This window comes from Trachemys scripta, chromosome 2, assembly GCF_013100865.1.
Source record: "Trachemys scripta elegans isolate TJP31775 chromosome 2, CAS_Tse_1.0, whole genome shotgun sequence".
In the NCBI taxonomy this organism is placed as follows: Eukaryota; Metazoa; Chordata; order Testudines; family Emydidae; genus Trachemys; species Trachemys scripta.
In genome coordinates, this window is record NC_048299.1 from 199,849,217 (window position 1) to 199,875,759 (window position 26,543).

General features: G+C 40.7%; 1 protein-coding gene across 1 annotated transcript in view; it reads left to right on the plus strand.

The window, feature by feature from the left end:
• Positions 1-26,543, plus strand: part of DLGAP1 (DLG associated protein 1) — a 632,647-nt gene that overhangs the window by 211,796 nt on the left and 394,308 nt on the right. The window contains exon 3 of the mRNA XM_034762696.1: positions 24,812-24,921. The gene's annotated coding sequence lies outside the window, so the exon portion shown is untranslated. The remainder of the gene's footprint in view (positions 1-24,811; positions 24,922-26,543) is intronic.

Below are 26,543 nucleotides of genomic sequence, written 5' to 3' on the forward strand. Positions count from 1 at the left end.
AAATATAAAATTGCAGGCTACCTTTTATGGCTGCACTGTTTCATCACTATCGCATGACTGCAATGGGGTGGAGAAGCTCCCTGTGCAGCATAGTTAGGAGGAAAATACAGAATTCTACGTTCATATTTCTGTCAGACATGAGAGCCAACTCTTTTTAATACCTGAGCAATCATGCTGTGTAAGTAGAGTCTTATATGGTCATAAATAACATGTATTTAATTCAGGCAGTGTATTATATATGTAATGTTAACGTATGTAGTTTGCTAATATAACAGGAAGTTACTTGGGCCTTGGCTACACTTGCGAGTTACAGCGCTGTAAAGCCTCCCCCAGCGCTGTAACTCACTCCTCGTCCACACTGGCAGGGCACTTACAGCGCTGTATCTCCCTGGGTACACCGCTGCAGGTACTCCACCTCCCCAAGAGGAATAACAGCAGCAGCGGAGTGGCTACGACTCACAGGTGTGAGTGTAAACGCTTGCAGCGCTGTACTAATCAACTTGTCAAGTGGCCAATCCTCTCCATTGTTGTGAACGGCTGCAGGAATGCGGAAGTGCCGGTTTCAAAGCTTGTACCACAGAGAAAAGGCAAACAGTTTGCTGTTTGCTTTGAGTGAGTGAATGAATGAGCAGGGGGCCAGGAGTTCGGAACTTGCAAAATACAGAGCTGACACGCTCCAAAAAGCACACTCTCTCCCCCCACAGTCCCTGTCACACTCTACCCCAGCCCTCCACCCCCGTTTTGAAAAGCACGTTGCAGCCACATGAATGCTGGGATAGCTTCCCATAATGCACCGCTCCTAACACAGCTGCAAATGTTGCAAGTGTGGCCACACCACTGCGCTGTCAGCTGTCAGTGTGGACAGACTGCAGCGCTTTTCCCTACTCAGCTGTACGAAGACAGGTTTACCTCACAGCGCTGTACAGCTGCAAGTGTAGCCAAGGCCTTGGGATGCTGCAGCACTGTCAGTATTGTGTAATGCTAGCGTTTTATATTCACTAATCTGAATAATTTCTTATATGAAGCGTTCTACTACAGCAGAACTAGCAAATAGATGCCAATGATCAAATTCACCAGCATAGTGAGAACATGTATAGAATGAGCATATTAAGACATCTGAGTCTACACTATGTAGAGCTAGTGCCAGAGGCATTAATTGCGTATTTTCCCAGTACATTATTAATCTTTTCCTCGGCATTTGATGAGGAAACCCCCCCCCCCCGCACCCCCCCAGAATTATCCATCTCTAAAAATATGGTTGAGCAAGCACACTTTTAAATAGCATGCTTTCAGAGAATCACCGTGACTAAGATGAGAGCCTGATAGAATGGTAGTGAATCTCTAGAACAACATTCCAGTTAGGCAAGGATTTTCTTGTAGGGAAATGAAACTTCTGTTTTACATTTACATTTACGTTCTGTGTTACAACTGAGGGAATAAGAGAAGCCCCTTCACCCATTAAGAAAGTTTGTTGAAGAGGAGTTGTTCGTAGTGAGGTTGGAAACCACAGTCAGTGTCTTTTTTTAAAAATGCCTAAAGAACAGCAAGAGGCAGGCACTATCTTAAGAAAGAAGTGGTGATGTTACTGAAAGCCTGGAAGGAAAAAAATTGTCCTCAAAACCTGTTGTTTGCCATGGAAAAGATATTTCCAGGTAGATTTGTCAAGTCTGTGGCTGACACATCTAGGGGATTGAGGATTATGCTAGAAAACCTTCACTTGATTGTGAATTACCATGCCACTCGTCAATAAACAGTAGGGTGACCAGATAGCAAATGTGAAAAATTGGGACAGGGTGTGGGGGTTCATAGGAGCCCATATAAGAAAAAGCCCCAAGTATTGGGACTGTTCCTATAAAATCGGGACATCTGGTCACCCTAATACACAGTCATTACACGGTTATGGAGTAAAATGGTTGCCTTCCATAGCATATCATGGAGTTTTTACTGTGGTGGATATTTTCTGAATTCTGTGAGGCTCCTACTAAACATGCTAGACCTGATATTCTACTTTCCTGCACCTTGTGTATTCATCTACCCTTGGGTAAAGTAGATGGAAAATGCTACCATTATGACTGGTAGCACTTGACAGAGATTTGGCTGTTACTTTGCACAGGTGTAAATCACCACACAAGGTGTGGAGAATCAAGCCTATTGTATTTACCTTAGTTCCCTTCCTTCATAAACCTTTAATACATGCTCTGTCTAGTCATATTTTTCTTTAGGTGACTGCGTGTAGGTGAAGAAAACATGGTTTTGGGACTTTGTCCAAATGGCAGCAGAAATTCTGTTCTTTAAAAATGCATTGATTTTCTTTTCCCACTAAAACAGCCCTCTTTATACGCAATGGGAAGATATTTACAAAGTTGGCAGGGACTACAAGGATTTGCCAATATACATATAACAGATTTTTAAGTGGAGTAGAAGGTATAGGCATATTTTTGCCATTAAGTTTTATCTAACTTTAGTAGAGATTAGTTTGACTAATTAAATAAATGAGAAACAAAAAATAAGTTTCCCATTATTCATATCCAAATACATAAGAGAGAAATTAGCAGAGAGAAGGACCAGATCATCACCTCCTGTAAATTGATGCAACTGCATTGACTTAATTGAAGTTTACATCAGTTTACACCACTTGAGGATCTGGCCCAAAATTTCAGCTAACATGTAGCTAAATGCTTTTAGTTTCTTAATCTCCTGATATTTAGTGGCATTTTCCCTACAAACATTTTTGTTTTTAAATTTCTTTTATCAGGAGTAATCAGGCACCTAGGCGCTGACTCTGTGGGTGCGCTCTGGGGCTGGAGCACCCACAGAAAAAATATAGTGAGTGCTCTGCACCCACTGGCAGCCCCACCAATCAGGTCCTCCCCCACACATGCTGCTGTTTGCGTTGTTTGAACACTGGACCTTCAGATCCTAGCACAACCACAGGAGTAACTGATATCCTCTATGTTGGATCAGCCACTAGAGGGGAGAGTTGTGTAACCCAAAATGTTTTTCAGCTACTTTGCTAGACAGCAGTAGAATATTACAGACCAGGTACCCTGGGTTCCATCTCTGGCTCTGGCATGTTCAGTCTGAAAGGGAGTGTGGCTGAGCGGATAAGGCTTGGGTCTGCTACATTAGAAAGCTTGGATCTATTGGCAATTCTGCCTGAAGCAGGGCTAAAAAGTGGTGGCGGAGCAGGGCAGGGACAGTAGTGGTGGTGTTCTCACAGTCTCTGTCCACAAGCCAAGCTCCATACACTTGAAATGTAAAAATGAGCTGCCACTCACAGCAGATTTTGTTTATGTTCAAAATATGAATATCCAAAGTCTGATGGGCTCCACAGGCTGGGTTCTTCAGTGCCATTCAGATACATTGTAGGTCCCAGATCCCGGTGTCCAGTAATGATGTCAGAATCTCAGCTTTCATTTAAAAAAATAGTCTAGTGAAGAAAACTTAAAAATACATATAAAAAAAATATACTGCCCTGAGTATTACGGATGGAGTGAAATAAGATTGAGTCTGCAGACAGCCTCCAACAGATGGAGGAACATCAGCCACTAGAACCAACCTGGTCTTTCAACCACTAGCCTGTCACTAGAGCACACCCGGCCTACACTGCTCTAATGGTGCCAAGAGGAGACTCTCTAGTTGTGGGGTTGGATGTCATACTGAACTCTGGGACTGGCTAATTCTTGACTGTCATCTAGGGTTGGGGGGGTGAGGTCTTGGTCGATAGCAAGAGCTGTGACTAGCATAAAATATAAACAGCTGTCAATAGAGATTTGAGCTCATGGTCCCCTGGCTCCCAGCACAGTGCATTTTCCCTTAGGCTACGGGATATTGGATGAAGGAGTTCTCTGTGTCCTCCTCCCATCCCCGGCCAATGCAGAATGGAATAGGCATAGAACAGTGGTCTCTCTCCCTGGGACATACGTGTGTGTGCATCTCCCATTAATGTTAATCGGGGTAGGGTTTATGTATATTGAAGGGAAAATAATCTATCAAGATTTTCCTAAAATCCACAAATATTGCATCACAGAGCAAGACTGTGACACTCATTAAAGTTCTGTTGAGGAGGGCAAAAGGATAGCTACTTCCTCCAAAACATTAAAACTGTCTGACCATCCTGATGTCCTCTGGAAAATAACCTATTACAGCAAGGGGCCCCTAAAGAGACTTATCCATGTTTGCTTTGATGGCTCCCGATTTAGAAGTGCATGCCATTAACATTAAGTATAGTAATTCCCATCAAATAACCATAAAAAAAGCTCAGTAACAAATGTTCACAGAAAGTAAAGCAAAAGGAGCACACACGTGGCCAAAGCAAACTCATTTAACAATTCAAATGAATATTAAAAGACTCTTTTTGTTCTATTCACTAAGCTCTGATGATGATGATACTTTAACTCTGCACAAATCTACCTTTCAGGATGGGCCTCCAGTAGAGTATCTAGCCTGCTCTGTGTATACAGCAGCATAAAGTACACCTCTACCCCGATATAATGCTGTCCTCGGGAGCAAAAAAAGCTTACCGCGTTATAGGTGAAACTGTGTTATATCAAACTTGCTTTGATCTGCTGGAGCGCTCAGCCGCCCCCCCCCCCCCCCCGAGCACTGCTTTACCGCACTATATCTGAATTTGTGTTATATCAGGTCGCGTCATATCAGGGTAGAGGTGTAACTTCTAATAGAGTGTGCTGTACACTTGGCTGCCTTTACTTGGTTTTTCTAAAGCCTTCTGCATATGATTTTCATATTTCAGTGGGCTAGAGAAAAAGAAACATTAAAAAAACCTACCCCATGAATATGTTTATAATTTACCTGATATATATTTCAAAACTTGTTTTATGAAGTACGTTCAGTATTAACTATCGTGGAAATAATTTTGATGTAAGAATATAAATGTTCTGTCTTAAGATTATAGAGAAATTGATTTGATTTGTCATGTACTCCTCCATAAACTTTTGCACTTTTATGTTCTTAGGTGGTTTTTACTTTTTACGTATGAAATTAAACTACAATATTTCAGAAGAGTTTAGTTCTACTTGCAAAACATTTCTATCTTTTTGTATCTTACCATAATGAATTTGTGACATTTGGTGTAAATTATTTAGGATATTTTCTTTCTCATCTATACTCTTCAATTGTTTCCATAGTCCTCAAAGAAACTTTTACTTTTAAAGCAATGCATCTTTGTCTGTTTTCTGCGTTCTCCATGCTTCATATACCTTGTCCATTTCTCCCACTTTTTTACCATCGATGAACAATCTGTTCAGTTGGCTTCATGCATTTATGCATGATCTTAGACTTGGTAAAAGTGATAAATACCCTGTCTTCCCTTTGCTACTCAGCCCCTAAGTCATTGTGACAGCAGTAACCAATGTTCCACTTAGAATGGGTTCATCAGGTCCTCAGAAAGTGCCTACAAAAGCACCTTCACACCTCCAAGCTCACTGCCTTAAATATTGTTATATCATATCACCTAATTCATGAGTCCAAGACTGTGTCCAGCAAAGCTCATAATAAAATATAGAACTATCCTGTCTCCCTGGATGGTGGAATTATTACTCCTAGTTTGCAATCCAGTGGCACTGTCACTTTCTCTGCTATTTCGCTTCATTTCCTCCATATGTTCTCCTAAATGTGAACACTTGGGCAACTGTTTTACATATCATTCATTCACATCATTTTCTGTCTTACAGTGAAATCTACTTCATGCAGTGTCTTCCTCTCATTTGCTAACTACACCTCTACCCTGATATAACGCGACCCGATATAACACGAATTCAGTTATCACACGGTAAAGCAGTGCTCCGGGGGGGCAGGGCTGTGCACTCTGGCGGATCAAAGGAAGTTCGATATAACGCGGTTTCACCTATAATGCGGTAAGATTTTTTGGCTCCCGAGGACAGCGTTATATCGGGGTAGAGGTGTATGACTGTTTCCTAGTCCTTTTTTCCCCCCTGAAGCTAGTTCCTCAACTAATATAAGCCAGTTTCTTCACCAATATTTATATTTATAGTTTTTTATGATTCACCCACCAATTGCTACTGCACTTGAATGTTACATAAATAATACTATTAATTTGCACTTATACTGCTTTACATTTTCTAAGCACTGCGCAAACTAACTAATCAAGCCGTTAATACACTAATTAATCAAGCAACAACAGCAAGCAATTATACTGCATCTTGATACATTGGTACAATCAGGAACCTCTTGCATACTGGTGTACTATAAAGTCTAATCAAGAATAGCATGTATAGGTGAGATACCTAATTAGGAGTTTTCTTCAGTTTTCTTAAATGAGACTTCTTAATATGATTGCATATATAATTAAAATAACCTGATTACATAATGAGAAGGGATTTTCAGAAGCTGTCGCGATTGGCCTGACTCTGCTTCCATTGAAATCAGTGGCAAAATTCCCATGGTCTTCAGTGGGATCAAAAACAACGAGGAGTCCTTGTGGCACCTTAGGCAAACCCTAAAATCCTATGCTTAAGATTCAAAAAGCAGTGCCATCTTGATCTCAGAATGCCTCTTGCTTATTAGTAAGGGGTAAAAAGAGAGAACAGTGTGGACTGACCTCCCAGCAAGAGGGTAGAGCCTGCTCTTTTGTGGAATAAAGGGCTGCCAAAATGCCTGCTTATGCCATGTTTCACAGATAGCAAAATTTAGTTATTAAAAAATAAATTCATTTGCTGTTTCACTTTTTGAAAAGTTTGAATCAAGTTTTTCAGTTTATAACTAATAAAGCACAAACTAATTCTTTTGAGTAATAGTGATATAACTTAATCTTTTGACATTTGGAGATGTACAGTGAGATTCTGTTTCCTCCGATATATACAAATAGGATGATGATATAACTGTCAGTATATTATTTGCAAACAGCTGTCTTGAGAAGACTGTCATAAACCTGAGAAATCTAGGTAATGTTTGTCTGGGTCTTTCACCCTCAGCCTCATTAAGATGACTCAATCTTGTTATAGCGTCTCCAGATGAAAAACATAATTTATTTTACTAATAAAGGTATATTGTAATCCTGCAGGATATAACAACATCTAATCCTTACTGCCCATTGTCTCACTGGAACAGTTGAGGTTGATGGGGTTAAGGTGATGCCCCATTCCAGGATGTGAACCTGAGTAACTGAGGAGCCATGCCCTTTTCCATCAGAAGCCTGCTTTTTGAAATTTCTCATTTTTGATCTTTTGCTACTGTAGATCCCAGTCATCTTTCAGACAAGGCTTTAAGACATTTATTTATTTATTATATTTTTGTTCTTCATTTTAATGTGCTTGTTTGCATGTCACCCAGCCCCATTCTGAATAGCAATTAAGATTTGTTGCTGGAGAGATGTAACTTTGTTTTGAATTAAGATAGCTAGAAAACTTTGAGTATTTTGGTGCAAAATACCCTCATCCAAAAATCTTCAGCTTCATCTTAATGTCTGGGGATTTTTGTGGGAACTTTTTTGTCCTCCACAAAAAGGCACTTATTTTCTATGAAACTGTTAGTCTTTAAAGTAGTATGCTTTTTTTTTCTTGCTCTAGTGGTTCCGTGCCACAAGCTATCAGAATTGTCCTTGCAATGGATTTTAATGGGTAACAGTACAGGAGCATCAAAAAGAAGAGATTATGATAAGCTTCAAATACCTCATTGAAATATTGTATTTGCACAAAACAAACTAACAAAAAACCCCAAGGCTTGAAATCTTTCTAGCAATTTTCCTTTCCCACTAATCTAATTCTCTTTTTGATTTAAATTATCTTGACAGTCATTGCTGTGTTTTTCTTTAAATTCATTTGCTGTGAGGTAAATCATCACAAAAAAATTTTTTTTTGTGCCTAAAAACTTCAAATACATTTATCAATTGCTATAAGTTATAATGTTAAAGAATCCAAAATGCTATCAACATTTTCATTTGGGCAGTACATTTTCTCCAATATTTTCTTTGAAGAACCAGCCAGTGTTCCGTGCATGAAGGGTTCTTCAAAGACTTAACGACGCTCCTGTTAGCAACGTGTTTTTCTCTTGACATAATGCTGTGTCCAGAATGTTTCAGAGTGGTAGCCATGTTAGTCTGTATTAGCAAAAACAACAAGGAGTCCTTGTGGCACCTTAGAGACTAACAAATTTATTTGGGCATCAGCTTTCGTGGGCTAGAACCCACTTCATCAGATGCATGGAGAGGAAAATACAGGAGCAGGTATAAATACATGAAAAGATGGGAGTTGCCTTACTCAATGTGAGGTCAATCTAACGAGACAATTCAATTAATAGTAGGATACCAAGGGAGGAAAAATAACTTTTGTAGTGATAATGAGAGTGGCCCATTTCAAACGGTTGACAAGAACGTGTGATTAACAGTAGGGGGAAATTAGTATGGGGGAAATTACGTTTAGGTTTTGTAATGACCCAACCACTCCCAGCCTTTATTCAGGCCTAATTTGATGGTGTCCAGTTTGCAAATTAATTCCAGTTCTGAAATTTCACGTAGGAGTCTGTTTTTGAAGGTGTTTTTTTTGTTTTTTGTTTTTTTAAAGAATTCCCACTTTTAGGTCTGTTACTGAGTGACCAGGGAGATTGAAGTGTTCTCCTACTGGTTTTTGAATGTTATAATTACTCATGTCAGATTTGTGTCCATTTATTCTTTTGCATAGAGACTGTCTGGTTTGGCCAATGTACATGGCAGAGGGGCATTGCTGGCACACGATGGCATATATCACATTGGTAGATGTGCAGGTGAACGAGTCCCGGATGGTGTGGCTGATGTGGTTAGGTCCTATGATGGTGTTCCTTGAATAGATATGTGGACAGAGTTGGCACTGGGGTTTGTTGCAGGGTTTGGTTCCTGGGTTGTGTGTTTTCGTTGTTCAAGTGAACGGGACTGCTATGGGTACCAGCATGGCCCCACAGTATGCCAACATTTTTATGGCTGATTTAGAACAACACTTCCTCAGCTCTCCTCCCCAAACGCCCCTACTCTACTTGCACTACGTTGATGACATCATCATCATCTGGCCCCATGGGAAGGAGGCCCTTGAGGAATTCCACCAGGATTTCAACAATTTCCACCCCACCATCAACCTCAGCCTGGACCAGTCCACACAAGAGGTCCACTTCCTAGACACTACAGTGCTAATAAGCTATGGTCACATAAACACCACCCTATACCGGAAACCTATATTTACCTACATGCCTTCAGCTTTCATCCAGACCACATCACGCGATCCATTGTCTACTGCCAAGCTCTAAGAAACAACCACATTTACTGCGATCCCTCAGGCAGAGACAAACACTTACAGGATCTCTATCAAGCGTTCTTAAAACAACAATACCCACCTGGTGCAGTGAAGAAACAGATTGACAGAGCCAGAAGGGTACCCAGAAGTCACCTACTACAAGACAGGCCCAACAAAGAAAGTAACAGAATGCCACTAGCCGTCACCTATAGCTCCCAACTAAAACTTCTCCAGCGCATCATCAAGGACGATCCCTCACTCTCACAGACCTTGGGAGACAGGCCAGTCCTCGCTTACAGACAGCCCCCCAACCTGAAGCAAATACTCACCAGCATCTACACACCACACAACAAAAACACACAACCCAGGAATCAAACCCTGCAACAAACCCCAGTTTCCTCCCTTGGTATCCTCCTGTTAATTGAATTGTCTCATTAGACTGACCTCACACTTGATAAGGCAACTCCCATCTTTTCATGTATTTATACCTGCTCCTGTATTTTCCACTCCATGTATCTAATGAAGTGGGTTCTAGCCCACGAAAGCTTATGCCCAAATAAATTTGTTAGTCTCTAAGGTGCCACAAGGACTCCTCGTTGTTTTTATCAAGAATGTTCTGCAGCATTTCTCAGGTTTGATTTGGGGTACCTTAACTGAATGAAGAGTGAGTGTATTTTATATGTCTGGTCTATGGAGAATATCCATCAGTTTTCCACAGAGGAGAATGCCAGCTCTGTCCATATGCAGTTCCAACTGCAAGCATACTTATAGAGCAACATTTGAGTTTTGATCCACAGAAGAGGTTATAATATGGAAATACAAGAACCTGACAAGGGAAGTGCAAGAAGACTTTCAACAAGGAATAGTAAAGTAAACTAAACAAGAAACAACTTTGCCTAGTTACAGTCAATTATATAAATATGGTCCTATGTGCTATGGAATATAGTCTGATATAATATTGCATGAATTACTTATTACAGATTGTCTTGACAGGATAAATAGAATATCCCCTACCTGACTGATGTATACTTCTGTTGCACAGGTAGAATGTTACTGCATTTGCTCTTCTTCACCTCTCTAGTGTGTCTTTCAACCAACTGTGAAATTAAAAATTCTTCCCTGCCAACAGCTGGATGCAGTTTGTTAGTTTGTATGTTATCAAAAACTGTTTAAATGCATCTCAAGTGCTATTTCAGCAATAATTGAAAACAGGCTTTCAAAGTTTTAGAGTGAAGTACATTTCAGTGATTACACAACTCCACTACCATATCTAACGGCAAGGATTCTAGTCCATTGCGGGAAATAATATGGACTCTATTTTCTATTGTCTGTTGGCCTCATCTCCCTACTTACTTAAACACAGTCATGATACTGATGTGATAAGTGGTCATTGTTGGCCTACATGAGTAAGAAAATCTCTCTCTTATAAATAAATTTAGCAAGTGAAGTTAAAGTATCCGAAAAGAAACATATCCCACTTCCATATAACGTAATCTTAGATCTAAGTTTCTATTTTACTTTAATAAGATAGAAAGCTAATTATACCTTATTTCCTAAAGGAACACTAGCAACCCTCTTAACTATTTTTTTTTAAATGACCAGATTTTGAATCTTTTTCAAAGTGTACAACTGAGATTCACAAATCCAAAGAGAGTAATTAAAAGTTAAAATGTGCACAGAGTAATTCAAAACAAATGTTAAAATAAATCCAGCCACAGTGTTCTTTGTCTGCATATACATTCTGCTACAATGTTTAAAGGATCATGTAAATGTATTTACAAATGATAAGAGAACAGTAAAGTAATTTCATAGATTTTTAACACCAGATAGGGCACTATGATCATCTAGTCTCACAACCTGCTTAACTCAGGCTATAGAATTTCAACCAGTAATTCCTGCAGTGGAGGGAATTGTTCTTCCCTGCCACATAGATAAATACTATCAAGCCCAGTTCCTTGTGATTGAACTGGAGCACATCTGATCTCAATTTAAAGACTCCAAGTGATGATGAATTTACCACTTTCCTTGGTAAGCTATTTGAATGGTTACTTACCCTCACTGTTAAAAAAGTTAACTTATTTTAGGGTTTAATTTTTCTAACTTAGCTTCCAGCAGTTGGTTTTTGTTATGCTTTTGGGTGTTAAATTAAAGAACCCAGTAGCGTCAGATATCTTTTCCCTGTATAGTATCAGGGGGTAGCCGTGTTAGTCTGTATCCACAAAAACAACAAGGAGTCCAGTGGCACCTTAAAGACTAACAGATTTATTTGGGCATATGCTTTCGTGGGTAAAAAAATCTCACTTCTTCAGATGCAACAGATTTCTCCCTGTATAAGCACTTGCAAACCATGATCAAATTACCTGTAAACTTTCTCTCTGATAAACTGGCGATGAAATAGACCTTACAGTTGTAGCTGCATTTAACTTTATATGATATTCATGCAACTTATTTGGAGTACATTTTCAGGGTAATTGATACTTACTTAATGACCTGTAAGAGCATTGGTGGGAAAACTATGGCCCAGGGGCCGCATCCAGCCCTTTAGACATTTTAATTTGGTTCTCGAGCTCCCGCCAGGGAGCGGGGTCTGGGCTTGCCCCGCTCTGTTGCTCCAGCCGGGAGTGGGGTTGGGGGTTTACCATGCCCCATGTGTGCCATGGCTCCACGCAGCTCGCGGAAGCAGCAGCATGTCCCCCCTCTGGCTCCCATGAATAGGGGCAGCCAGGGGGCTCTGCATGCTGCTCATTCTCCAAGTGCCGCCCCCATAGTTCCCATTGACCGGGAACCACAGCCAGTGGGAGCTGCAGGGGCGACACCTGCAGATGGGACAGTGCACAGAACAGCCTGGCCATGTCGCTGCGTAGGAGTCAGAGGGGTACATGCCGCAGCTTCTGGGAGCTTCTTGAGGTAAACGCTGCCAGGAGCCTGCACCTCCGATCCCCTCCTGTGCCCCAACCACCTGCCCCAACCCAGTTCCCCCTCCCGCCCTTGGTTCCAGCCCGGAGTACCCTCCTGCACCCCCAACCCTTCATCCTCAGCCCAACCCCAGAGCCCACACCCCCAGGTGGAGCCCTCACCCCCCCTGCACTCCAACCCCCTGCACCAGCCCAGAGCCCCCTCTCGTACCCAGAACTCCTTATTTCTGGCCCCACTCCACAGCCCGCACCCCCAGCCGGAGCCCGCACCCCAACTCCCAATTTCATGAGCATTCGTGGCCCACCATACAATTTCCATACCCAGATGTGGCCCTCGGGCCAAAAAGTTTTCCCGCCCCATGTAAGAGGATGCCTTGCCCCAGCTCTGATTTCTAACCCAGCTCTGATTTCAGGATGAGCCACATGTGGGTTAAATGAAGTGATCCCAGGATAAAAAGAGCAGGAAGTTGCAGTAAAGGGGGGAAGTTGGGGAAATTGCAGATCTCTATAGACACTCCAAGGAGCAAGAAGGCTTCTGTAGAGTATGTCACTCTGTCTGGAGTGGTTCATGAGCATGAGTGACGACCTCAAAGCAGAATGTCAAAAAGCAGGGCAGACACCCCAAACTGGTGGTATGTTCTATAATTAGATTTCACCAACCCAGTAACCAATGTGAACTCCTGAAGCACTAAAACAGTCTTACCCTGGAGTCAGACTGTCCCCTTGGGCAATCCAGTCTATCTTGCCACCCAGGCAAGCTGGACTTAGTGATAGTAGTTGCTATACACCAAAGATCACAAAAGATTCAGGTTGTTTCCAGTACCAAGAGACCAGTCGCTTACCCCAGGTCAATTTGTACCTGAGATCTCACACCAAAGACAACCCCAGTATCCAATTCTGTAGCAAACTAGCTACGGATTTATTAACTAGAAAAAAGAAATGAGTTTTTTTACAGGTTACAGCAGGCAACATATATACACAAATGAGTTAGTCTATGGTTCCAAAAGGTGACAGAGTGGTAATAATCTGTCAGCACTGAATGTCTTTTAGGGCTAATGCAGGTTGACCCTGGGGATCTCTGCTTCTTTTCCTAACTCCAGCCCTGTGAGAGCTCAGACAGCAGAGAGAAAAAATATTCATGTCAGCTGTCTTTATTTCCTTCTTCCAGAATTCAAGATAATGGAGCAAGATTTCTTGCGTGTAGAACCTTCAGGGGTCTGAGAGGCCATTAACCCAGTCTTTGTATTGTTATGTTCCACAATGGCCCATTTAGTTTTGATAGCCCTTCTTGATGGTCAGGGGAACTACTCCTCCTGCCTGGGTTCACAAGTTCAGAGTAGGCGTTTTTACAGTTATAAAGCAAAACTTACATATTACCTTATAGCATGGGATACAGACATTACAAGTAAGATTAATGCATGCAGCAATTCTGGTTTCCAGCTACAAATTTTTCAGTGCTCCACTGATGCCTACAGCATTAGCAGGAGCTGGCACCTGGTCTATCAGTGTCGCAGGGAAAAAAGCTGAAAGAGCAGGAGAGAGATCTCCAGGAAGGGAGGCCTGGGAGACACTGTAAAGGGCAGCTGGGATGAAGGCTATGTGAGTTTGTGTTTTGATTTTATTTTAATTTGGGGTAAGCAGGAAAGACATTGAACTGCTTGGGGCCTATAGGGCCAGTATGTATCAGAGGCCCAAACAAATGGGATCTCTTGTGGGGATTTTTTTCAACCACCTTCAAACTGTGAGTTCTTAAAGGGCCCTGAAGAGGCAGAAACAGAGGCTGAGTGGTGAAGACTGACTGCCAGCCATGAGGGGTCCTTGGGAGCTGGCTACATGGTATTACAGATCCTTAATGAAAACTGAAGGCAATGTATTACTCAGGATAAGGTTTTTATTTTGTTATGATGATAGATGTGTTAGCAGTTTTTATTTTACTTTCAGTTTTTTGAGGTATGGGGTCTGTATTTGATTCATTAAACTATATGTCTGTCATTATCGTTTTTTAAAAATGAGGACAGAGCCATGAGTTGACATTAGCGCTCATGAGAACTAACTGTAACTAAGTACAGTTTCTAGACACTGACAACAAAAATCAAAAATAAATAACAGAAATAATTTAGGGCCAATTACACAATTGATGTAAATTAGATTATTGTTGCTCTGTTGGAATTAAATTGGCCTATAGCGTCTAGAGATAACTATTTGATCCCAGACTACTTCTCACTGAAAATAAAGGTTAAAGCAAAAGTTCACATTTTATTGTAGCTTAATATGAAATAATCAGATATTAGTGACTAGGGCCAGGTCTTTCTGTGGTAGACAGACTGGCTTAGCCTTTAAAAATAGTAAAAAATTGAGACTTCAGTTAAAACCCCTTTGAGATAAACGGTGTGTTATTTGACTGAGGGGGAAACAGGACTGCACTGATTGATTACAGATGAGATAGAAACATTAAAAATGAAGGCTTGGATTCTAGAGAATATACTAACATTTGTGAAAAGCAGAAAACGCTTGAATCCAGTTTTTTCTGCTACCTCTGCTTTTTATTACCCCCCTACATTAATGTGTAGGAAAAGAGAGAGTGGGATGAAAACTGAGTGTATATATAAATGTACAATAACTCATGAGATGATGTAATCCAGGGATGAAGGGTACAGAAGAGAGAGTAAAATTGTGGTTTAAAGTCTGCATGGGCATAAGATTAGATGGCCACAACATTAAATATTGAGGCAGAGCTACTACATTATATAGTATTCCAGACGAATGCCAGTAATACTCTTAGACCATACCATTATGTATCCTGTGCATCTTACATAAATCACAGGAAATTATTGAAACTTTCTAAAACATTTCTAAACATATTTTCGAGTGGGAATACTTTTGTATCTCTACGCCAAGATGTCATTGTACGTCTCCCTGTATAGACTTCTGAGGGTGAGGGGGAAACAATTAACTACTAAGCACTATAAAGAACTTACTCTTCATAAAAATGTGACAACTTTAAGGTCTGATAGTTTGGAACATTTCCTTTTCATGGAATCATAGAATATTATGGTTGGAAGAGACCTCAGGAGGTCATCTAGTCCAATTCCCTGCTCAAAGCAGGACCAACACCAACTAAATCATCCCAGCCAAAGCTTTGTCCAGTCGGGCCTTAAAAACCTCTAAGGATGGAGATCTACCTCCTTAGATAACCCATTCCAGTGCTTCACCGCCCTCCTAGTGAAATAGTTTTTCCTAATATCCAACCTAGACCTTCCCCACTGCAACTTGAGACCATTGCTTCTTGTTCTGTCATCTGGGAGCTGCCCTTGTCTGTGAAGACCGAGGCAAAAAAAGCATTGAGTACTTCAGCTTTTTCCACATCATCTGTCACTATGTTGCCTTCCTCATTCAGTAAGAGTCCCACACTTTCCCTGACCACCTTCTTGTTGCTAACATACCTGTAGAAACCCTTCTTGTTACCCTTGACATCCTTTGCTAGCTGCAACTCCAATTGTGCCTTGGCCTTCCTGATTACACCCCTGCATGCTCTAGCAATATTTTTATACTCCTCCCTAGTCATCTGTCCAAATTTCTACTTCTTGTAAGCTTCCTTTTTGAGTTTAAGCTCACCGAAGATTTCACTGTTAAGCCAAGCTGGTCACCTGCCATATTTGCTATTCTTTCTTCACTTTGGGATGGTTTGTTCCTGCGCCCTCAATAAGGCTTCTTTAAAATACAGCCAGCTCTCCTGGACTCCTTGCCCCCTCATATTAGCCTCCCAGGGGATCCTGCCCATCAGTTCCCTAAGGGAGTCTAAGTCTGCTTTTCTGAAGTCTAGCGTTTATATTTTGCTACTTTCCTTTCTTCCTTTTTTAGGATCCTGAACTCAACCATCTCATGGTTACTGCTGCCTAGGTTGCTACCCACTTCTACTTCCCCTACCAATTCTTCCCTGTTTGTAAGGTCAAGAGGAGCATGGCCCCTAGTCGGTATCTCCAGCAGTTGTACCAGAAGTTGTTCCCAACACTCTCCAAAAACTTCCTGCATTGTCTGTGCACTGTTGTATTGGTCTCCCAGCAGATGTCAGGGTGATTGAAGTCCCCAATTAGAACCAGGGCCTGTGATCTGGAGACTTCAGTTTGTTGTCCGAAGAAATTTCCTAATGATATAAGGATGGGTCATGAGATATTAGACCATAAACCTGTCACTAGTCCAGGGCTGAAAATTGCTGACCTGGGCCTCAGGCCAGAGTAATTTGGAGGACAAATTCTACATTGTGAGAGGTATTTTTCCCCCCAGGCAGGTTAACTTTTTTTTAAAATGACAGAGGTTTGAAATGTTAGAAGTAGTTCCAGCATGAATGAGTTTGTAGGCAGAGACTAGGCCAGATGAATAAAGGTATATGATAGATAAAATTTGTAACATGAGGTCTGCAATATTTCACTTGACTCTGCAATTATTAGATTGATATCACCACCGCACCTTCAGTGTTAATATTTTATAGCTTGCCTAATAAATATTTTTAAAGTAATAATTATATTTAAAATATTTGATTATTTTCTCCTATTCTTTTGCTTTATGTGCAAGAAAACTCTCATATATGATTTACATGGAATATACATTTCTTGAGACTAATTGTATAATTATTCTTTTGTACAGTAATGACTATTGCTGTTAGCACTATTGCCATTGGAGATAATTCTGAATATATACCAGAACACTATATCCTAAGTCAACAAAGCTTGAACTTTTGGATGACTTTGATAGTCAGAAAATGTAGTTTCATTTGTTGTTGTTGTTTTTTTTTGTTTGTTTTTTTTTACAGATTCAGACTAAAATAGTAACTCTGATACTTTCATTTGGTTGTTCATCTATATTCAGAGAGTTTCACGTCACTAGGAATACTTGTGTTCACTAGGTGACATTAAGCATAATGAGAGAATGACATCGCAACTGTTAAGACTGTTATATTTAAGATATAAATGTTGCATAGGACCTCTCCTTTTTTAGTTTCTCACAAGTTCCTCTTGGGTAACAAGCTCTTTCTTCTCCTCCATAATCTCCATTGGGCTTCTTGTGGCCTTCCTCCAGATTAATAGTGATTTCCCCCCCTTCCCCCCCCAAATCTTTTATGTGAGCCCGTCTGAGGTTTCTGACTTATGGCTTCCTATCTGACATCCTTCTGTCTTTAATGAGTCATAGTGAGAAAAAATGGCTGTTCCCTTATGTATAGTGTGATAGTGTCTACTGTGAGCTGCATTCAGCTGAAGTACTTCTCTGTTACGGTCCTAGTGTGGAGATAATTGATTGAGCAAGTGGAGCTTTGCGGAGTCTGTAATTATTTGTTACTGCATACTTCCAGATATGACCATTGTAAGCTAACCTGCTCGTGTGGTGCATCGGGCCTAACATTCGTAACCTTTAGAGTCTCCAATAATAATATTTTTAGCATAATGATATAAATGATGATGTGTTTCAGAGGACAGTTACTTCACAATGGACAAAAAAGTCACAAACATTTGGGTAGCTCTTGTGCCATGACAGTAGAATGATATCCTCCAGTAGAATTTACTCCTCATAGTTAAGGCAATGGTAACCCCACTGCAGAGTATCTGGAGTTCAATAAAAGTCAGTTCCAATGGATAGCTACAGAAAAGGACATCAGCTACATTTCAGTTATGTAGAATGGGGAATATCATTCAGGACATTCTGCAATTAAAAATTGATATTTATTGCACTATATTCTACACTTTGAGCACAAATACTGCAGTGTTTTCAAGTATAGCAGATAATAAATGTCCACTTTTAATGGCTTTTTCTTCCTGGATGTACTTTCCTATACATGAGCTATGGGAAAAAACTCACCCTTTTATCCCAGTTGTTACATGAAGTTGCAGAAATAATTTTCAAATAAATAGGAAGAGGAGACCTTGGTGAGTAACCAAGTAACCTTTTTCAAGGAGACATCTTTAAAATGTTGCTGTTAGGGTTTTAAAAATTTTGTTGTTAGTGTGATTTGGTTATTTTCCAAACTAGAGCTGGGACACTCCTTCAGACAGGCTTAATAACGAACAATAAGAATCTTATGGTGCAACATTCTCATATGAATTGGACACCTGAGGATGGAGCATTCTCATTTGAAAACACTTTAGAAACATATAAACTTCAACTTGATTCCTTCAGTTGCATAAAAGAGTGAACTAGATGGGGCCATGTTCTGCAGCTAACCAGCAGAGATCATCAGTTATGCCAAGGGTCGGCAATGTTCAGCACGCGGCTCGCCAGGGTAAGCACCCTGGCGGGCCGGGCCAGTTTATTTACCTGCTGATGCGGCAGGTTCGGCCACCCCCACTGGCCGCGGTTTGCCGTCCCAGGCCAATGGGGGCGGCGAAAAGTGGCGTGGGCGGGCGATGTGCTGGCCGCAGCTTCTCGCCGCCCCCATTGGCCCAGGACGGCGAACCGTGGCCAGTGGGGGCTGCGATCTGCCGAACCTGCCGCGTCAGCAGGTAAATAAACTGGCCCGGCCCGCCAGGGTGCTTACCCTGGCGAGCCGCGTGCCGAATGTTGCCAACCCCTGAGTTATGCAGAACTTCCCATTGGTTTTATTTGAATATTTCATAGGGAATTTCCATTTGCAGGCTGATAGCTGGATAAAGGCCTATGTTTGTCTTTTTTCCTTATGTTATATGTAGACTAACCACTCAGTTTCATATGCAATTAATACTTAAGGTCAGATTGAGAATAATACAGTTGCAGTGGAACAGGAAGAATAAAGTATCTGCCATTCACATGCTGCTATAATGTAATAAATACATAATTTAGTCGTGAATGAATGAAATCAGATTTAGTCTATCTGTGGAAACAGATACCAGTTTCTATCATCAGTAGAGTATATTGTTGGCAAGTGACATGAGCTGTCAGCATGATTTTAGACTCTTCTCACTTCTTGCAGAGTGCACAGCTGAAGTCTTCAGTGATTCAGAGATTTAAAATGCCTCTTCATTTTTGTGCTAGACACTGATATCAGCACGTTTTCTTAAGATATGAATAATTTCTGCTTCAGGTACAGGAAGAAGTGATTGTCGTTAATGATTGTTGACTTCCTAAAATAGCATAATTAAAAACAACTCTTTGTAGAGCACTTTAATCTGCATTCATTTTTGATCCTTTATTGTTAAATAGCTTTAGGGTGTCTCCTTTTCAATTTAGACTAAAATATAGTTTTGCATGTGTGTATAATTGGTGGCAAATACAATGAGGCTAAATGTTGCAGTGTGACAGAAGATACTTATGGCTCAGTATTGGTAATGCAGTTCTCCAATTGTCATGGGAAAAATAATCAGTATGTTTTGACTTAGAGCAAAATCTGTGTGCATTATTATTACCATACATCAGTGATTGAGCTGTAGAAAATAAAGTATTGCATTAATATTTGCTGTGCGTGGATTAGTTGAATTGGTTGACTTGGTAGAAGGTTTAAGCAGAGATGTGGGCTTTCATATTATTTAATTATATTTGTAATTTATTGTGGTTCAGCATGCAGCATGATTTCTAATTGTCAGAGGGAAACAGATAATTTTACAGATGAAGTTGGAGTGGGAGGAAACAGTAACAGTGACTGTATTGCGGCTGTAGGAGGAAGGTTGTTTCTTTTTGTGGTTTTATGTTTAGGGTATTTCTGATACTGCCAAAGTAGGATGGTTAATAATAATAATAATAATAATAATAAAAAAATCCTCATTTGCCAATAGATGCCATGCAGTAGTTCTGATATCTAAGATTACTGCAGTTTTCTCTATTTTAGATAGCAAATAGCTGACTTACTTATCTTGTATCTAAGGGTTAGCAAATGTTGACTTTAATGGTTGGTCTTCTCTGAAAATATGTGGATATCTGCTGTGTGCAATGCAATGTATCAATGACTCTAATGGCTTATAAAAATTGTGTGAGGCCCCTCTGATTACATATTTGGTTTTGCTGTGGTTGATGTCATGGTTTTCCATACACAAAGAACAACCATGCAGGGTGGCAGGTTTGGTGGTGCCCAGAACGGGTCCAAATCTCCCCCTCCCTCTCCCTCCCACACACATACCTGCCTTGTAAGCCAGTATATATTTTTTTTAAATAATGTAAAAACGGACTGGAAACAGTAAGTGTTTAACAGTTTCCCTATATTGCACAATGTGAGGGTATGTGGGGGGATGAGGGCTCTGGCTGGGGGTGAGGGCTCTGGGGTGGGGCTGGGGATGAGAGGTTTGGAGTGTGGGAGGGGGCTCAAGGCTAGGGCAGAGGGCTGAGGTACAGGGGATGAGGGCTGGAGGTGTAGGCTGTGAGGTGGGGTGGCGCTGGGGATGAGGAGTTTGGGGTGCAGGCAGGTTGCCGCGGGGCTGGGGCCAGAGAGGAGGACTCCACATTCCCCCCCAGCCCTCTCCCCAAAAGCAGCAGTGAGCTCCGGGGGAGGGGCCAGGCACAGTCACTGCATATGCTCCTAGGGGCTGGGCCCCTCTCAGGTCCAGGAAGCCCCCTCGCCTCCCTGTGGTGGGTGCTGGGGGGGAGGGCTGCCATCACGTGTGCGCCTCCTCCCTCCACAGGCGGCAGCTGTGCCACCACCTCAGCCTGCCATCGCCACTCCCTTTTGTAGCCTGCAGCGGCTGGTGAGGGAGCACAGCGCAGAGCGGCAGGGCATCCGCCCGCTGCCCAGGGTGCAGGCAGAGACGCCCTGGGGGAGGTGCGTAAGGCAGCAGGCGGAGCCGGGGGAGAGACCCAGCCCCAAACATTGGTGGAGCTAGGCCCCAGGGCCCTGAATTTGCTGGAGCACAGGCACCACGGGCCCATATAACTTGCCGCCCCTGAAACCATGTACATTCACACTGAATTATTTTTATTTTACATTAAGAAAAACAACAAAATAACCAAGGACAAAGGTGCTTATCTCTAACAGAAATGTTAGTGTCTCTTCTATACAACGCCCTGTCAACTCAAAATGGCAGAAGACAGGCTGAGAAAACAAGCTATGCAGTCAGTTGTCTAACAACACAGTTCAGGGCCCTGAACTCTGAACTGGATTTTTCCACTGACACTTATATTAATGCTCATGGGAGCACTGTGAACTGAAGACTGTTATTAATCCACAGAATAGGTACAGCAGAGGTGAAGGTATCTATCTTCCTTATGCTTCCCTTCAGACCAAAACTACAGGAGCCACAAATAGAGGCGATAGGTAGTGGCCACTTGTCGCCTCAGAACTGGTTTTTAATCATCTACTTTCTGTAAATAGGCTACCAAACAATTGTCAACTGGTGTGAAAGATTTTGGTCCCCAGCATGTGCTGAAATTGAACCAATGACTCATTGTTGTAAGATGCCTGTCTTTTATATAGGGGTTAGATAAAGTTCTGACTTTTACATTAGCTGAATTTTGAGCGAGTCTGTAATGAAAAATGGTATATACAGTCTGTGAAGCTTCAGCTTTAGGTTTTTGCAGTGAAGGGCAATTCATAAATATACAGTGAAGTATTAATCCTGTTATTTCTCTAAAACACTGTGATCTGACATTGATCAAAACATAAATCTCTAGTGTTCCAGTTAAGGATACAAGTCAATCATTATTCAAAGGAGCATAAATAATTTTTAAAGGCTTTAGTTTTAGGAACATTTGTGATATAACCATTATATCACCTTGCCTTCTGATCAATCAGAATTCCAATTAATCTGGCTAACAGAATGAAGAGTTGGTGTGGCAGCAGTTTAACTATCCCAATGAGAGCTAGTCTGGCCATACAATAATGATAGACCTCTGACAAAGTTATAGCCTTCAGGTAAAAGTTGTGCAAGTGTGTGTGTGAGAGAAGGGCAAAGAGTGAATGTATGTTGTGAGCAGAAAAATAACTGGATGAAGAATTGAAAGTAATATTTTAAAGGCCCAAGCCAATGCAGGCAGTTGACTTAAATAGTATCCGCAAGTCCTGTGCACGTTGTGGGAGAAAATCCAGCCCGCAGCTGAGCACGCAAAAAAATTAGGCACAGAAAATTAGAGATCACCTCTAAAAAGTGGGTTGCATGTATTTACAATACATTTATTTTTTTCAGAAAATTATTCTGATAGCTAATGAAAAACACTAAGCAAAATTTAATTGTGTATTGGGCTTTTCAATGGTTTAGCACTCAGTGCTTTACACAGCCATGTGGGCAACATCTCTTCAGTTCCTGCCTCTAACTTCTTGTACCCTGGTGAGGTGGTGGTAGTTGCACAGGTAACTCATTCGGCCTGTAGGGTTCTGTGGGCCAACAGCAATTCCTTTTTAAGCCTCAATTCAGGAAGATAGGTAAGCACTTGAGTTTTAATGGAACAATTCACATACTTAAAATTAGGCACTTGCTTAAATGCCTTGCTGGTTTGGGGTCTTAAAGAGCAACTTTGGCAGCTTCCAAAGGGAATCCTGTGTATCTGGGGAAATGCAGAACCTTAAGGTTGTGGTTATGGAAAAACACAGGAAAAACATGGAACCAAAACAAAGTCTCCTTGAGGCTTATTTTCAGAAGCATTGTTGAAGTCAACAGAAAGTGCAGATACTCAGCACGTCAGAAAATTAAAGCCTCTGGTATATATCTTTGGATGAATTGCATCTTGGATTTAATTTTAAATGTTATATTTAATTTTATTTAATTTTATAGTACAGGTAGATATTTTAAAAAATTATAATTTTTTAAAAAATTTGCAGCAATATTGCATTCCAGTAAGGAAATCTGAAAATGTATAGTAAAGTTAGTATTGTCATTAAATTAATGTCTTTTCCTTAAAGAGACTTTCTCAACTTGAAATCTACTACATTTCAAAATATGAGTTAAAAGTGGTATCTAGCACTACACCTCCATATAAGTCTTCCTGCCAATTGTTGTGGTTTCACAATCACTATTTATTTATTTATTTATTTATTTGTTTTTTAAATTCCTCTCCCATGGAAGACCCACACAAACACAGTAAAACTGGCTAACAAATTGACCACACAAGGTTGTACATAAAGTGCTGTCAATTGTGCTGTTAATGAGATGACGTTCTATCCTTGCTTCTGTAGGGTACACAGACCCTGAATCAATGCTGAAACTCACCCCTTGCTGGAAGTTGGATTTATTACTAATGCAAAAGACAATAACATAACTAACATAAACTGCAGCCTCCTTGAGTATGGTCATTCCTACACTTCCCCTCTAAGGCCTTCTCTGTCCTACCTTCCCAGTTTTCTCCTCAGATTTCCTTCTTCCATATCTTGTGTGAAATGTTAAGAAGCTGTACTTGCTATAATGTGCTATTCAAGGGAATTTAATAGTGAATGTTTTCCTAGATGATATACTCTAGTACAAACAGGAATTAATTCAGGGAAGTTCTGTGGCCTGTGTAATGCTGGGGGTGAGACTAGATGATCACAATGGTCCCTTCTGGCCTTGGAATCTCTGAATCTGTGACACCATCTAGTTTTTAAAAAATGCTTTGTCACAGTTAATGTAAAGATGCTTACTCTGCAATATGGTAACAAACTGTTAAACAGAGAGGTCTGTTGACAATATTACTGAGTAATGTTTCTGTAAACAAAAGCTCACTGTTGTAATGATTACTGTTTTGTTTCTGATATTTACCAGGCAAGGATTTGTAAACCTATTGAAACTTCCAAAACAAATAAATAGTTTAAAAACACCCCACAGGCTTTGCTCTGAAATTTTTTACCTGCTATTATTACCATTAACGCCTGAGGTTAGTAAAACTAAAAGAAATTTAAAATATACTATTTTGTTCTCACTCTTTCAGTTTGCTTACTCTGTGCATAAATAGGTTGTCAGGGCTCTTTTCTTGATCAGCCCTGTTAACAGAGGCTGGAACCTGGGAAAAAAGCTTTTGAAGTTGGTCTAACTCATCATTGTGTATTGTCCACCTGAAAAACTACAATAGAATGTGAATGAACAAACCTGTGCTTGAAGAGATGTATAATAAATTTGGAGTGATGAGATGATTCATCTCACTTGCTTAATAATGAGAAGACGTTTATTTACTTTATTCTCAACACATAGTTTTGATGCCACTAGAGGGGAAAGATAATCGATATCACTTTAAAATGTTGAAAATAATGGAACTTTTCATACAGAGAGAGAGGCTGGCTTGAAAAGAAATATTTTTTCAGTTACCTTAAACAATTTTTAAATGCACGTTTTATATATAATTAATATGGCTGATCTGTAGAGTTGTTTTGACATTATTTCTCCACCTTCTCAGTCATCCTTTGACAGTTGCCTGGTGAGTAGGGGGTTGGCAGCTGGGAGGAAGAAGAGGTGAGAGGAAAGAAAATTTAGTATGTCAAGTGTGGCAGAACTATCAAAGTCAAACATACCAAACCAATCTATATATGTATAAGGGAACAAACAGTGTGCTTGTATGTTGTTTGGGAAGAAATCAATTATACAGTACCAGGAATATGGCTTTATAAATACTTCAGTTTTCTATTTTTTTCCCCCTTGTACACAGAAAAATGTAGAATATGGCACCAAGTAGCTTTGGTATCAAAATCTCTCATCACTGCAATTACTCTTAATGGCTGAATGAGTAGTTGCTTTTGAGACTGTTATTAATTTTTATCTTGTTTCTGGCTAGTCATTTACCTATTGCATTTTTATTACATTTCAGAACAGTCAAGCATCACATATCGCAACTGACATCTGTATTAAAGACTGTGCAAAATTCTCCTCCCACTTTAAGCCTTGAAACAAACCAAAATGGAAAACTGATTAAAAGAGGTGAGCCCTTTTTTCTTAATCTGATTTTTTTTTCCCAGTCTGCCTCTGCATTTGTTCTTTCAGATGTTTCTCTATAGCGCTGAACATTTTGGGTAACCAACCATAAAAATAAATTGACCCCAAATTGATTGCCTTCTTAATGAAAATGAATATCAATCTGGTGACTTGGTATCTTTCAGTTGGCAAAGTATCTGTACTTGGTGCCTATATCTGTAGACATCTACGCTTGCAGGTTTTAAAGAGCATTAACATTGTTAGTCTTCTGTGAACATTATTCCATCTCAGTAAACTATTTTCATTGGATTTGCATGAACAGAAAAATGTAATATATAAATGTAACTGTTGGGTAAAGCCCCAAAGGACTGCATGTACTGTAACTGTAGAGCCAGATTAGAGAGAGGATTGGTTTGGCCTGGAGGAGTGGGGCAGGGAGGGTGAGAGGGAGATCAGAACAAAAAAGGAGCACTGAAAAAGAATGGGGGAAGGGCTGCAGCATCTTGGAAGGAACATTGGAATAGCCTAGAGGAGCTTTGAGAGTGAAAGAACTGCTCTCTCCACAGCTTCCTTACGGTGAAAGCTGCAGAAAAACAGGACCTTATGGATCTCATACACATGTTGAAGATAAATAAGCCTCTAGCAACTCTACCCTATTGAGGGCAATTGGTATGATGGTGAAATGTGGCCCAGTTTGATTTACATCAACATATTTTTTCTCTTACTTGTAAAACTTATCCCAACCTTAAAAACACTGTCAATTGCTCTCCTGCAAAAAAAAAAAAAAATTAGTATGTAATTTAGCGGAAATGAAAGAATGACTTTAGAATGCATACTACTCATTATGCAAACCCAGATACATCCTATCTAGACACAAAAAAGAGAGAGAAATTGTATTTCCGAGTGTTAATTTAATGGAGGCAATAGAAGATTAAATGGTATAGAATCTGGCCTTTAGCATTAGCACACAACTGGTCTGACAAGCCATAATAGGAGATGGAAACTTTGTGGGGTTTTTTAGAGAGGTTTCCTTTCAGAACATTAGTCATGCTGCTATAAAACTGTAGTTATTTTGTAAAATAACTCTCAGCACTTGCTTTTAGTGCACCTCTGAAAAATCAAGGACATTTAATTGTGTAGCATATTGTAGCTGTAACCAGTAGAACATCAAAATTAGATGTATACCATGCTTATATTACACCTTCTAGATTTTCCCTGAGTCAGCTGAGCTTGATTTATCAAACCCAGTGTTTTGCAGTCTCTGAACATTTTTATACCAGTGATTTTCTTCCCCCATTGGGTTATCAGGTTTAATATACTCTCTGTTGATTGCAAAAGTAACTGCTTATCAATAGGTATGTTAATAGGGTTACCATACGTCCTCTTTTTCCCGGACATGTCCGGCTTTTCGGCAGTCAAACCCCCATCCGTGGGGAATTGCCAAAAAGCCGAACATGTCCGGGAAAATGGCGGCTCTGCTCCTCCCCGACTCTTCGGCTCTGTTTAAGAGCCGGGCTGCGCGAGCGCTACTGGCTTCAGGCAGCCCCCGTGCCTCCAGACCCTGCGCCCCCAGCCGGGCACTTCCCCGCCCGGGCTCCGGCGGCACAGGGTCCGGAGGCACGGGGGCT